Source organism: Balaenoptera ricei, chromosome 17, assembly GCF_028023285.1.
Source record: "Balaenoptera ricei isolate mBalRic1 chromosome 17, mBalRic1.hap2, whole genome shotgun sequence".
NCBI lineage: Eukaryota > Metazoa > Chordata > Mammalia > Artiodactyla > Balaenopteridae > Balaenoptera > Balaenoptera ricei.
This window is the reverse complement of record NC_082655.1, coordinates 29,215,490-29,230,409: the sequence shown is the minus strand read 5'-3', so window position 1 is coordinate 29,230,409 and position 14,920 is coordinate 29,215,490.

The following is a 14,920-nucleotide window of genomic DNA, read 5'->3' as shown; positions in this document are numbered from 1 at the left end:
TAAGCCCATGTGCCACAACTGCTGAGCCTGTGCTCTAGAGACCGCGAGCCACAACTACTGAAGCCCACTCGCCTAGAGCCTGTGCTCCACAACAAGAGAAGCCACCACAATGAGAAGCCTGTGCACCACAACAAAGAGTAGCCCCAGCTCACTGCAACTAGAGAAAGCCCGCGTGCAGCAATGAAGACCCAATGAAGTCATAAATAAATAAATAAATATTTTAAAAACAAACAAACAAACAAAACCTATGTCTCCTCATAGGTTTGGCCACTGGTAACTCAGATACATTTCAGAAACTCCCGTACCTGAGTCTTCCAGCAAAAAGAGTTTTTATATTTTATTGAGTAATACATACTTTTTCTTCCTTAAATTAAAAAATTCTTCATCTTTTCTAATTAGAAAAAAATTGCCTATCTAAGTTAATTTCATATAACTGCTCTTATGTGACTGTAATTTTTTGGAAAAGAACTCTCAAAGTCAGACCAATGTACTCTGGTTGAACTTTTGCTTTTCAGTTAATTGTGCTTAGCATGCAGCTCAGGTTGATAATCTTGTCTGTGTTGACACTAAAGTATCTACTTATTGATATTATGCTGCCAGTTATAACTATTTTCATAAGTGATCATCTAAATTTAGCTCTTGATAGTTCAAAAATATCTAACTGTTATCATCAACACTTCTCAAAAAATATCAACATTATTTTGTTTTTAATTTTCTAGCATTTTAGAATGGGAAAACTTTTGTTCAGAATTAATGGTTAAAGGTTTTACTAGCTATTTATGAACTAAGTGAAAACCTGCAAGACTATTTTCCATTGTTTTAAATATATAGTGCAAATCCGACATCTTATGTCCTCTACTCATATTGAACCAGGCTAGATTAAGGATAATAATCATAAATACCATTTCTGGCTACTAAATGAATTTATTCCTTAAATTTTATGTTAGGTGGTATCATAACTGGGGCAACGAATACATTAAAATAGATTAGTTTTCACAAGTTTGACTTAACATGTTATATATCTCAAACTACAGTTAAATGTCATAGACTCTTTTATTTTCAACGAATTCCAATGAGGCAAAAAACACAAACAAAAAGCATAATTCCTCTGAGAATTTACAGAGTATGGAGATCTATAATTCATGAGATTACTAATTTTAATTCCTGCACATGGATATTGTTTGATCTACTATTTTATTGAGAGGCTGGATTTTAGCTGTGAAATTTACCTGCAAAATTGTTTGATAATAACATGCTTTTGCTTTCAGTATTACTATTGTAAGAAAAAAATAGACTAAAACCAGATTATTACGGCCTCCTTTTTTTTTCTTCCTAAGGACAGCAAGGAAGTCACTATACAAAGTAAAATAAAAATAAAGAGAAAGCATAGATTTGTGAAGGCACAAATCAGATTCAGAAATTTCTCCTAGCCTGAAGCATTACAACACACACAGCATGCAGGAGAGATATTTAAGGGAGTCTGCCCTGTGTCATCAAGGGTCTAGATTACATCATCATTGATTTCATCTTCTCCATCTCCTAATTTTAATGGCTCTGCTTTCCCAAAGGCTGCTGTAATTTATCCCATGGGTACTCAAAATAAGCAAAATTTAAAACAGAAACACTGCTTCTGTGTTGTCTTTATTGTCTTTGCCTTTTTTTGATACCACATCTATTTGCAGAGATAACAGTACCTTCTGCTCCAGTTCCAATGAAAATGCTCTTTATATATTCACTGTTTTATCAATGAGATGAAGAATTTTTGTGATTTGTGAAATAAGACATGAATAATACATTTACTCTGCTTTACTGTAAAATTTAACCATAATGAATTTTGCTGAATTTATGAGACAAGAGCTATATCCAAAATAAATTTGGATGAAATGTTTTGCAGCATGTGATAATTCAACTATAATTTTATTTTTTTTCTTACATCAGACTGGAGCAACTCTTCCCCAAACATATTTTTAAAATAAACAAAATTACAGTAGTTTTACTTTCTAATATGTTCACTCCTTCCGAGATTCACTGGGAAAGAGTAAAAAATCTTGAAGAGGGTAATGAGTCCCAGGTGAGAATCATGTGCCAAGATGCTCAATGACTTCTTTTTTCTTTAAAGACAGACAATAAGGATAGGAAATAATTTTTAGCTATTAGGGAGTGCTTCTTTAAAAAAAAAAAAAAAACTAGAAGTTCCACCTTGAAAATAGGTGAATTACCATTTCGAACTGCCTTACCTTATCTGAGAGTAGGAAGGGATTTAAGAAGTTAGCAGCAGTTCTCAAATGTATCTGTCATTCAGGTAGAAGTTGTCACTGGTCCCTAGTAAAAAGTTAAATTTACTTCTCAGGAACTGTTCTTTAGTGAATCCTTAATATTCTTTCAGTGTTAAAATAGCAGTTTTAAGATGAAAAGATGTGAAGCTAAATTGTGGTTGTTACTTTTAATGTACTCACTTAGCAAAATAAAAAGTTGGCAACTGTGTATCGGTGCCCTTACCTTTGCCCTTGAAATTTTACTGGTTCATAAAGCCCCAAATTGGTGAGCACTTTTCTAATAGAGCTTCTGTCTTTCCACAAACACTTATTGAGTCTCTGGGGACAGATCATGAACATGACACACAGGTGTCAAATAGAACTTAGAGTCTCATGATAGACAAATAAGTAATGATGGTAATACAGTGGAATAAGTGCTTTTAGGGAAACAGAAGTGCAGGGAATACTGGAGTATATGAGCAGGCCATCTAATCCTGATATGGGGAAGTCAGGCAAGGATTTCTCTAGGAATGAGATATAAAACATGACTAGCACATATTGGCTTTGTGAGCAAAGTATCTCCCTTGAGGTAACTAGGTACTTAGAAAAGCAAACCAAGGGGCTGCTTTATCACCATGGAATTAGAACAAATGGCTATAATTAGAGCCTGTTGAACTTTGATGAAATAATCATGTCCCAGCCAGTACAACAGTTCCTTAGTGGCCAGATATTAATTTCTCTAGAGGCAAGGTACTGGGATAAAATTTTTGAGGTAAGAAGTGATATTCTCTTTCTCCGCGTGTCTCTCTGTTTCTGTCTGTCTTTCTGAGAGTGAAACTTTCCTTATCCTCCTCCATATCCTGAATCTTAGTCTCAGAAGAAGAGAGTATCTGGGGAGAAACCTGGGAGGGCAGGAGCCTCATCTTTCTGGGTTTGGTTTCCAAAACCCACCAAAGAGGATATAAGTAGGTGCCTCTGGATAAATCACAAATAAGACAGCGCCTAGGGAATAAAGCACTGGGGATGTGGGGGAACTTTCCCTGAGACTAAAATATTGTTCTCACAGGGCTGGGGAGTAGAGGCAGGAGGGGTAGAGAGGAAGAGAATACTCAAGGGGAGCTGATAAAAGCAGAATTTGGTGGTTCCCAAGGACAGAGCCATATATCCAGTCAGAACCTCAAGGAGGTGAGAGCACCCAGTAAAAAAAAAGTTTGGAAGGTATGCCTAGGGAGGGAATCTCAAATTCCCATGTGATCCAAAGGTAGTCAGGAGAGGCACAGGACCTGGAGGTGCTTGTGGAGAGAAACAAGGGCTGTATTGCTAACTGGAAGACTAGACAGGCTTCCCAATGCCTTGAGACTACATAAGCGTAACTCATATATAACTGGTATGGCTGTACCGGTTGATAAATTATCAAAGTACTTTATATTCATTGATAGCCATTTACCCAGAATGACCTACCCTTCCCAAACTAAAGGATTAATGCCTGGGATGGCAGAGGAACCTCCAGGATGCCACATAAGCACTAAACCTGGCATCTGCATCCTTTCTGACTGGTTGGTATATTAGTTATCTCACGTTGCATGACACTTTACTCCAAAAATTGGCAGCTTAAAGCGGTAATAACCATTTGTTGTCTCACAGAGTTTCTGTGGGTCAGGAATTTGGGAGCAGCTTAGCTGGGCTATTCTGGCTCATGGTATATCATGAGTTTGTAGTCACGAGGTCAGCTGGGTCTGCAGTCTTGACTGGCACAGGGGGACCAATCCTAAGATGTGTCACTCACATAGCTGGCAAGCTGTAGGAGGCCTCAGTTCCTCACCTTGTGGACCTCTCTGTGAAGCTGCTTGGATGTCTTCAATGACATGGCATCTGCCTTCCCCAGAATGATTGACCTAAGAGAGAGCAAGGCAGAAGCTATAATGTCTTTTATGACTTAGCCTTCAAAGACACACTCCATATTTCTGAAGTATCCTACTGATGACACAGGTAATCCCTATTCATTGTGAGAGAGACTACACAGGGTATACTAACTAGAGGTGAAAATAATTGGGGGTCATCTTTAAGGCTCCTACCACAGTCGGTGACCTTGTCCTATGGGTTGTTAAATATCTGGAATGTCACTTTCACACAAGTCAGAGTAGCCTTGAAAAAGGAGGAGGCAGAAGTGCAGGGCAAAGTCCAACCTGACTGAGATTAAATTTTTGTCTTCCTCTAAGAATGGTACCTCAAACAGAAGCTGGGTTTTATAAAAATGTAAATTTTGTTCTTGCACACCTGAATTTGTGTACTGAGATTCATGGCTACCGTGTTCCATGTAACTGCTCCCTGAAAATAACTGCCAAAGTTTTCTTTGTTCACCACTCCTCTTCTATTGCTTTAATTCTTTTTTAAAAGGTACAATCCTTCAATAACTTTGCTATTTAGAATGTGAATCTGGGAAGCACTCTGCCTCTTCCCATTAATAGTGATTTCATTATATCATTGCTTCTGGAAGCCCAGAATGTGGAGCACGTATAATGTCCTTCCTAGAAGGGCATCTGTGCAGCAAGGCAAATGCTAATTAGTGCTGCCTTGGCGTTCAGAAGGAAGAAGAGTAGGTTCACAGTGAGGGTCATTGGATTTATGCACCATTCATATTTATTATCTGTTTTGGGGACAAGCATTGATAAAATATGACCTTGCTTAAGTTTATTAACAAACAATCATCAATGATATAGTATGGCAGTTACCCAGTGAATTATCAAGGGGCATGTCTGAGTCAATGTCTTTGGCATTTTCTAGGACTTCATGGAGATCCTGAGTTGCAGAATTTTAGAAGTGCTGCCCATTTTGAGAGTTATACTGTTATTCTTGGAAAGATGTTTAAAAATTCTAACTTACTTGGATATATTTGGAATCTGGGTGAAAAGAGAAAGAAAAATGAAGTTCTAGGTAATTTATCAATGGTAGCAGCATTAGTTCCCAACCTGAGAAAAGAATGAATAATTCCCAATTTGTCTCATAAAAAACAAGCAAAATTTCAAGCCTCCGTGGGCTGGATATATTTTACCATGTCTTCTCTTCAACACAAGTCAACCATTGCTGAGCCATTAATCATATACTAGGAAAAGACATTCTGTGGAGTTGAAATATAATTTCCATATGAAATATAGCTATGTTTAATAGCTTCTGAGCTATGTATGTCAAATAGCTTCTGAGTCTAGCTATTCCTTCAGGAGAACACACAGCCCTACCTCTCATCAAAAATGGAAGCTCACACCCAGAATGAAAGAATAATAATAATGGCTACTGTGGCAGTTATGGTGGTGCAGTTAGAATCTCTCTTCAAGAAAGAACTTGCTACTCAGCTGCAAGGGGGGCAGGGAGCTGACAGCCTCTAGCTGCTAAAGGTTTCAGGATTTATCTCCTCCTAGCTTCTGAGCTGAGGCAATGCACTTCAAGGCAGACCTCAGTTAATGACTGAACATGTGGGAGTCCTAAGGCCTGGCTACTCCTGCCCACTGTAGTAAGACTGTTCTAATTGGTAATCTTTGCTCAGGAGCTTTTCTTATTGAGTTGGCTGACACTTGGTCAGATCTAAATCATGGTTTGAGACTTGTTCTGTTCAATCCTGCTTCTTACTCTCCTTTCACATGTATCAGATATGCATCATGGTCTGAAAGCATTCCCTACCCAATCTCGCTTTCTTCCCCTTTTATATTTCACATGGAGTGTCCCCTAGCAAAACTCTTGCATTCCCATCTCAACATCTGCTTCTCAGAGGCCCAAAATGACACAGCTACTATTTACTAAGAACCTACTGTGTGAAGGAGTATATCATAGTGTGTTTGGGGAAGTTATTTAACCTCTCCTAACTGTTCTCTCATCTATAAAGTGGGGTTGTTGTAAAAATTAAATGAAATAATCTACAAAGAGTAATTTGTACAGTGCCTGGGATACAGCAAGTACTCAATAACTGGTATGTAACACTAAGAGTATTACTATGCCATATGCTAGAGTCTGTGTGAGAAATTTTTTGTTTATTACTTTTAATCCTTGTTAAATATCAAATATTATTGTGCTCATTTAACATATGAGGTAACTAGTGTTCACTGAAGTTAAAATAACTTGTTCAAATTACTTTATATATTTCAACCTGGGATTCAAACTCAGCAAGTTCTGTAGAAGACAGCAATGCACACGTATGCTAGCAAAGAATCCATTGCTGTTACCTAGAATGTAAAGGAGCTCCACACCCTCTATGGCATGGTATGTACAATCTGTAATTAATAAAAACTACTTTGGGGATTCATTCATAACTTTAAGTCTACTCTTAATTCCACCATGTACATGACATTAGAATCTATCAATGTGTGCTTAAGATCAAGAATTTGTCAAAAAGTTCAGAAGACCAATATATAATGCCACTGCCACTGCCTGATGAATATTGGCCAGTTATTTTATTTTATTTTTTGCACTTAATTTTATTTTTTATTTACTCTCTCCCATTCTGAGGGTTGTGTTTTCATCTTGTTTATAGTTTCCTTTGCTGTGCAAAAGCTATTAAATTTCATTAGGTCCCATTTGTTTGTATTTCTATTACTCTATGAGGTGGATCAAAAAATATCTTGCTGTGATTTATGTCAGTGTTCTTCCTATGTTTTCCTCTAAGAGTTTTATAGTGTCTGGCCTTACATTTAGGTCTTTAATCCATTTTGAATTTATTTTTGATCATGGTGTTAGGGAGTGTTCTAATTTCATTCTTTTACATGTGGCTGTCCAGTTTTCCCAGAATCACTTATTGAACAGACTGTCATTTCTCCATTGTATATCCTGGCCTCCTTTGTTATAGATTCGTTGACCATAGGTGCGTGGGTTTACCTCTGGGCTTTCTATCCTGTTCCATTGATCTATATTTCTGTTTTCGTGTCAGTACCATATTGTCTTGAAGACTGTAGCTTTGAAATATACTCTGAAGTCAGGGAGTCTGATACCTCCAGCTCCGTTTTATTCTCTCAAGATTGCTTTGGCTATTCAGGGTCTTTTGTGTCTCCTACAAATTTTTAGATTTTTTTGTTCTAGTTCTGTAAAAAATGCCATTGGGGAGTCAGCTTGACCACCACCAGTCCCTCCCATCAGGAAACTTGCACAAGCCTCATAGATAGCCTCATCTACAAGAGGTCAGACAGCAGAAGCAAGAAAAACTACAATCCTGCAGCCTGTGGAACAAGAACCACATTCACAGAAAGATACACAAGATGAAAAGGCAGAGGGCTATGTACCAGATGAAGGAACAAGATAAAACCCCAGAAAAACAACTAAACGAAGTGGAGATAGGCAATCTTCCAGAAAAAGAATTAAGATTAATGGTAGTGAAGATGATCCAGGACCTCAGAAAAAGAATGGAGGCAAAGATCGAGAAAATGCAAGAAATGTTTAACAAAGACCTAGAAGAATTAAAGAACAAACAAACAAAGATGACAATACAATAACTGAAATGAAAAATACACTAGAAGGAATCAATAGAAGAATAACTGAGGCAGAAGACCGGAAAAGTGACCTGGAAGACAGAATGGTGGAATTCACTGCTGCGGAACAGAATAAAGAAAAAAGAATGAAAAGAAATGAAGACAGCCTAAGAGACCTCTGGGACAACATAAAACGCAACAACATTCGCATTATAGGGGTCCCAGAAGGAGAAGAGAGAGAGAAAGGACCAGAAAAATATTTGAAGAGATTATAGTCGAAAACTTCCCTAACATGGGAAAGGAAATAGCCACCCAAGTCCAGGAAGCGCAGCGAGTCCCATACAGGATAAACCCAAGGAGAAACATGCCGAGACACATAGTAGTCAAATTGGCAAAAATTAAAGACAAAGAAAAATTATTGAAAGCAGCAAGGGAAAAACGACAAATAACATACAAGGGAACTCCCATAAGGTTAACAGCTGATTTTGCAGCAGAAACTCTACAAGCCAGAAGGGAGTGGCATGATATACTTAAAGTGATGAAAGGAAAGAACCTACAACCAAGATTGTTCTACCCGGCAAGGATCTCATTCAGATTTGATGGACAAGTCAAAAGCTTTACAGACAAGCAAAAGCTAAGAGAATTCAGCACCACCAAACCAGCTCTACAACAAATGTTAAAGGAACTTCTCTAAGTGGGAAACACAAGAGAAGAAAAGGACTTACAAAAACAAACCCAAAACCATTAAGAAAATGGTCATAGGAACATACATATCGATAATTACCTTAAATGTGAATGGATTAAATGCTCCAACCAAAAGACACAGGCCTGCTGCATGGATACAAAAACAAGAGCCATATATATGCTGTCTAAAAGAGACCCACTTCAGACCTAGGGACACATACAGACTGAAAGTGAGAGGATGGAAAAAGATATTCCATGCAAATGGAAATCAAAAGAAAGCTGGAGTAGCAATATTCATATCAGATAAAATAGATTTTAAAATAAAGAATGTTACAAGAGACAAGGAAGGACACTACATAATGATCAAGGGATCAATCCAAGAAGATGATATAACAATTATAAATATATATGCACCCAACATAGGAGCACCTCAATACATAAGGCAACAGCTAACAGCTTTAAAAGAGGAAATCGACAGTAACACAGTAATAGTGGGGGATTTTAACACCTCACTTACACCAATGGACAGATCATCCAAAATGAAAATAAATGAGGAAACAGAAGCTTTAAATGACACGATAGACCAGAGAGATTTAATTGATATTTATAGGACATTCCATCCAAAAACAGCAGATTACACTTTCTTCTCAAGTGTGCATGGAACATTCTCCAGGATAGATCACATCTTGGGTCACAAATCAAGCCTCAGTAAATTTAAGAAAATCGAAATCATATCAAGCATCTTTTCTGACCACAACGCTATGAGATTAGAAATGAATTACAGGGAAAAAAACGTAAAAAACACAAGCACATGGAGGCTAAACAATACGTTACTAAATAACCAAGAGATCACTGAAAAAATCAAAGAGGAAATAAAAAAATACCTAGAGACAAATGACAATGAAAACACGATGATCCAAAACCTATGGGATGCAGCAAAAGCAGTTCTAAGCAGGAAGTTCATGGCTATACCAGCCTACCTCAAGAAACAAGAAAAATCTCAAATAAACAATCTAACCTTACACCTAAAGGGATTAGAGAAAGAAGAACAAACAAAACCCAAACTTAGCAGAAGGAAAGAAATCATAAAGATGAGAGCAGAAATAAATGAAATAGAAATAGAGAAAATAATAGCAAAGATTACTAAAACGAAAAGCTGGTTCTTTGAGAAGATAAACAAAACTGATAAAATTTGATGATAGCCAGACTCATCAAGAAAAAGAGGGAGAGGACTCAAATCAAAAAAATTAGAAATGAAAAAGGAGAAGTTACAACAGACACTGCAGAAATACAAAGCATCCTAAGAGATCCAAGACTGAACCAGGAAGAAATAGAAAATATGAACAGACCAATCGCAAGTAATGAAATTGAAACTGTGATTAAAAATCTTCCAACAAACAAAAGTCCAGGACCAGATGGCTTCACAGGTGAATTCTAACAAACATTTAGAGAAGAGCTAACACCCATCCTTCTCAAACTCTTCCAAAAAACTGCAGAGGAAGGAACACTCCCAAACTCATTCTATGAGGCCACCATCACCCTGATACCAAAACCAGACAAAGACACTACAAACAAAGAAAATTACAGACCAATATCACTGATGAATATAGATGCAAAAATCCTCAACAAAATACTAGCAAACAGAGTCCAACAACACATTAAAAGGATCATACACCATGATCAAGTGGGATTTATCCCAGGGATGCAAGGATTCTTCAATATATGCAAATCAATCAATGTGACACACCATATTAACAAATTGAAGAATAAAAACCATATGATCATCTCAATAGATGCAGAAAAAGCTTTTGACAAAATTCAACACCCATTTCTGATAAAAACTCTCCAGAAAGTGGGCATAGAGGGAACCTACCTCAACATAATAAAGGCCATATACGACAAACCCACAGCAAACATCATTCTCAATGGTGAAAAACTGAAAGCATTTCCTCTAAGATCAGGAACAAGACAAAGATGTCCACTCTCACCACTATTATTCAACATAGTTTTGGAAGTCCTAGCCACGGCAATCAGAGAAGAAAAAGAAATAAAAGGAATCCAAACTGGAAAAGAAGAAGTAAAACTTTAACTCTCTGCAGATGACATGATAATATACATAGAAAATCCTAAAGATGTGACCAGAAAACTGCTAGAGCTAATCAATGAATTTGGTAAAGTTGCAGGATACAAAATTAATGCACAGAAATCTCTTGCATTCCTATACACTAATAATGAAAAATCTGAAAGAGAAATTAAGGAAACACTCCCATTTACCACTGCAAGAAAAAGAATAAAATACCTAGGAATAAACCTACCTAGGGAGACAAAAGATCTGTATGCAGAAAACTATAAGACACTGATGAAAGAAATTAAAGATGGTACCAACAGACGGAGAGATACACCACGTTCTTGGATTGGAAGAATCAATACTGTGGAAATGACTATACTACCCCAAGCAATCTACAGATTCAATGAAATCCTTATCAAATTACCAATGGCATTTTTTACGGAACTAGAACAAAAAATCTTAAAATTTGTGTGGAGACACAAAAGATCCCGAATAGCCAAAGCAGTCTTGAGGGAAAAAAACGGAGCGGGAGGAATCAGATTCCCTGACTTCAGAGTATACTACAAAGCTACAGAAATCAAGACAATATGGTACTGGCACAAAAACAGAAACATAGATCAATGGAAGAAGATAGAAAGCCCAGAGATAAACCCACGCACCTATGGTCAACTAATCTATGACAAAGGAGGCAAGGATATACAATGGAGAAAAGATAGTCTCTTCAGTAAGTGGTGCTGGGAAAACTGGACAGCCACACGTAGAAGAATGAAATTAGAACACTCCGTCACACCATACACAAAAATGAACTCAAAATGGATTCGAGACCTAAATGTAAGACCAGACACTATAAAACTCTTAGAAAACATAGGAAGAACACTCTTTGACATAAATCACAGCAAGATCTTTTTTGATCCACCTCCTTGAGTAATGGAAATAAAAACAAAAATAAACAAATGGGACCTAATGAAACTTCAAAGCTTTTGCACAGCAAAGGAAACCATAAACAACACGAAAAGACAACCCTCGGAATGGGAGAAAGTATTGGCAAACGAATCAACGATCAACGGACAAAGGATTAATCTCCAAAATACATAAACAGCCCATGCAGCTCAATATTAAAAAAACAAACAACCCAATCCAAGAATGGGCAGAAGACCTAAATAGAGATTTCTCCAAAGAAGACATACAGACGGCCACAAAGCACATGAAAAGCTGCTCAACATCACTAATTATTAGAGAAATGCAAATCAAAACTACAATGAGGTATCACCTCACACCAGTTAGAATGGGCATCATCAGAAAATCCACAAACAACAAATGCTGGAGAGGGTGTGGATAAAAGGGAACCCTCTTGCACTGTTGGTGGGAATGTAAATTGATACAGCCACTATGGAGAACAGTATGGAGGTTCCTTAAAAAACTAAAAATAGAATTACCATATGATCCAGCAATCGCACTACTGGGCATATACCCAGAGAAAACCATAATTCAAAAAGACGCATGCACCCCAATGTTCATTGCAGCACTATTTACAATAGCCAGGTCATGGAAGCAACCTAAATGCATGATGACAGACGAATGGATAAAGAAGATGTGGTACATATATACAACGGAATATTACTCAGACATAAAAAGGAACAAAATTGCATCATTTGTTGAGACGTGGATGGATCTAGAGACTGTCATACAGAGTGAAGTAATTCAGAAAGAGAAAAACAAATATCGTATATTAACGCATGTATGTGGAATCTAGAAAAATGGTACAGATGAACCGGTTTGCAGGGCAGAAGTTGGAAGTTGAGACACAGATGTAGAGAACAAACGTATGGACACCAAGAGGGGAAAGCCGCAGTGGGGTGGGGATAGTGGTGTGATGAATTGGGCGATTGGGATTGACATGTATACAATGATGTGTATAAAATGGATGACTAATAAGAACCTGATGTTTAAAAAAAAATTAAATTAAATTAAAGAAATTTTTAAAAATGCCATTTGTAATTTGATAGGGATTACATTGAATATGTAGATTGCTTTGGGTAGTATAGTCATTTTCACAAAATTGATTCTTCTAATCCAAGAACATGGTGCATCTCTCCATCTGTTTGTGTCATCTTTGATTTCTTTCATCAGTGTCTTACAGTTTTCTGAGTACAGGTCTTTTACATCCTTAGGTAGGTTTATTCCTAGGCATTTTATTCTTTTTGTTGCAGTGGTGAATGGGATTGTTTCCTTAATTTCTCTTTCTGATCTTTCATTGTTAGTGTATAGGAATGCAAGAAATTTCTGTGCATTCATTTTGTATCCTGCTACTTTACCAAATTCATTGATTAGCTCTAGCAGTTTTCTGGTGGCATCTTTAGGATTATCTATGTATAGTATCTTGTATCTGCAAACAGTGACAGTTTTACTTCTTTTCCAATTTGTATTCCTTTTATTTCTTTTTCTTCTCTGATTGCGGTAGCTAGGACTTCAAAAACTATGTTGAAAAACAGTGGTGAGAATGGACATCCTTGTCTTGTTCCTGATCTTAGAGGAAATGCTTTCAATTTTTCACCATTGAGAATGATGTTTGCTGTGGGTTTGTCATATATGGCCTTTATTATGTTGAAGTAGTATCCCTCTATGCCCACTTTTTGGAGAGTTTTTATCATTAATGGGTGTTGAATTTTGTCAAAAGCTTTTTCTGCATCTATTGAGATGATTATATGGTTTTTATTCTTCACTTTTTTAATAGGGTGTATCACATTGATTGATTTGCATATATTGAAGAATCCTTGCATCCCTGGGAAAAATCCCACTTGATCATGGTGTATGATCCTTTTAATGTGCTGTTGGATTCTGTTTGCTAGTATTTTGTTGAGGATTTTTGCATCTATATTCATCAGATATATTGGTCCATAATTTTCTACTCTTGTAGTATCTTTGTTTGGTTTTGGTATCAGGGTGATGGTGGCTTCGTAAAATGAGTTTGGGAGTGTTTCTTCCTCTGCAATTTTTTGGAAGAATTTGAGAAGGGTGGTGTTAGCTCTTCTCTAAATATTTGATAGAATTCACCTGTGAAGCCATCTGGCCTTGGACTTTTGTTGGTTGGAAGATTTTTAATTACAGTTTCAATGTTATTACTTGTGATCAGTCTGTTCATATTTTCTATTTTTTCCTGGTTCAGTCTTGGAAGGTTATACCTTTCTATGAATTTGTCCATGTCTTCCAGGTTGTCCACTTTGTTGGCATAGAGTTGCTTGTAGTAGTCCCTTAGGATGTTTTCTATTTCTGCGGTGTCTGTTGTAACTTCTCCTTTTTCATTTCTAATTTTATTGATTTGAGTCCTCTCCCTATTTTTCTTGATGAGTCTGGCTAAAGGTTTATCAATTTTGTTTATGTTCTCAAAGAACCAGCTTTTAGTTTATTGTTCTTTGCTATTTTATTCCTATTTCATTTATTTCTGCTCTGATCTTTATGATTTCTTTCCTTCTACTAACTTTGGGTTTTGTTTGTTCTTCTTTCTCTAGTTCCTTAAGGTGTAAGGTTAGATTGTTTATTTGAGATTTTTCTTGTTTCTTGAGGTAGGATTATATTGGTATAAACTTCCCTCTTAAAGTAGCTTTTCCTGCATCCCATAGGTTTTGGATGGTTGTGTTTTCATTGTCATTTGTCTGTAGTTATTTTCTGATTTTCTCAGTGATCTCTTAGTTATTTAGTAATGTATTGTTTAGCCTCCATGTGTTTTCGTTGTTTACATTTTTCCCCTTGTAATTTATTTCTAATCTCATAGTGTTGTGGTTTGAAAAGATGCTTGATATGATTTCAATTTGTTAAATTTACCGAGGCTTGATTTATGACCCAAGATGTGATCTATCCTGGAGAATGTTCTGTGTGCAGTTAAGAAGAAAGTGAAATCTGCTGTTTTTGGATGGAATGTTCTATAAATATCAATTAAATCTATCTGGTCTATTGTGTCACTTAAAGCTTGTGTTTCCTTATTAATTTTCTCTCTGGATGATCTGTCCATTGGTGTAAGTGAGGTGTAAAGTCCCCCACTATTATTGTGTTACTGTCAATTTCCTCTTTTATAGCTGTTAGCATTTGCCTTATGTATTGAGGTGCTCCTGTGTTGGGTGCATATATATTTATAATTGTTGTATCTTCTTCTTGGATTGATCCCTTGATCATTATGTAGTGTCCTTCGTTGTCTCTTGTAACATTCTTTATTTTAAAGTCTATTTTGTCTGATATGAGAATTGCTACTCCAGCTTTCTTTTGATTTCCATTTGCATGGAATATCTTTTTCCATCCTCTCACTTTCAGTCTGTATGTGTCCCTAGGTCTGAAGTGGGTCTCTGGTAGACAGAATATATATGGATCTTGTTTTTGTATCCATTCAGCAAGCCTGTGTCTTTTGGTTGGAGCATTTAATCCATTCACGTTTAAGGTAATTATCAATATGTATGTTCCTATGACCATTT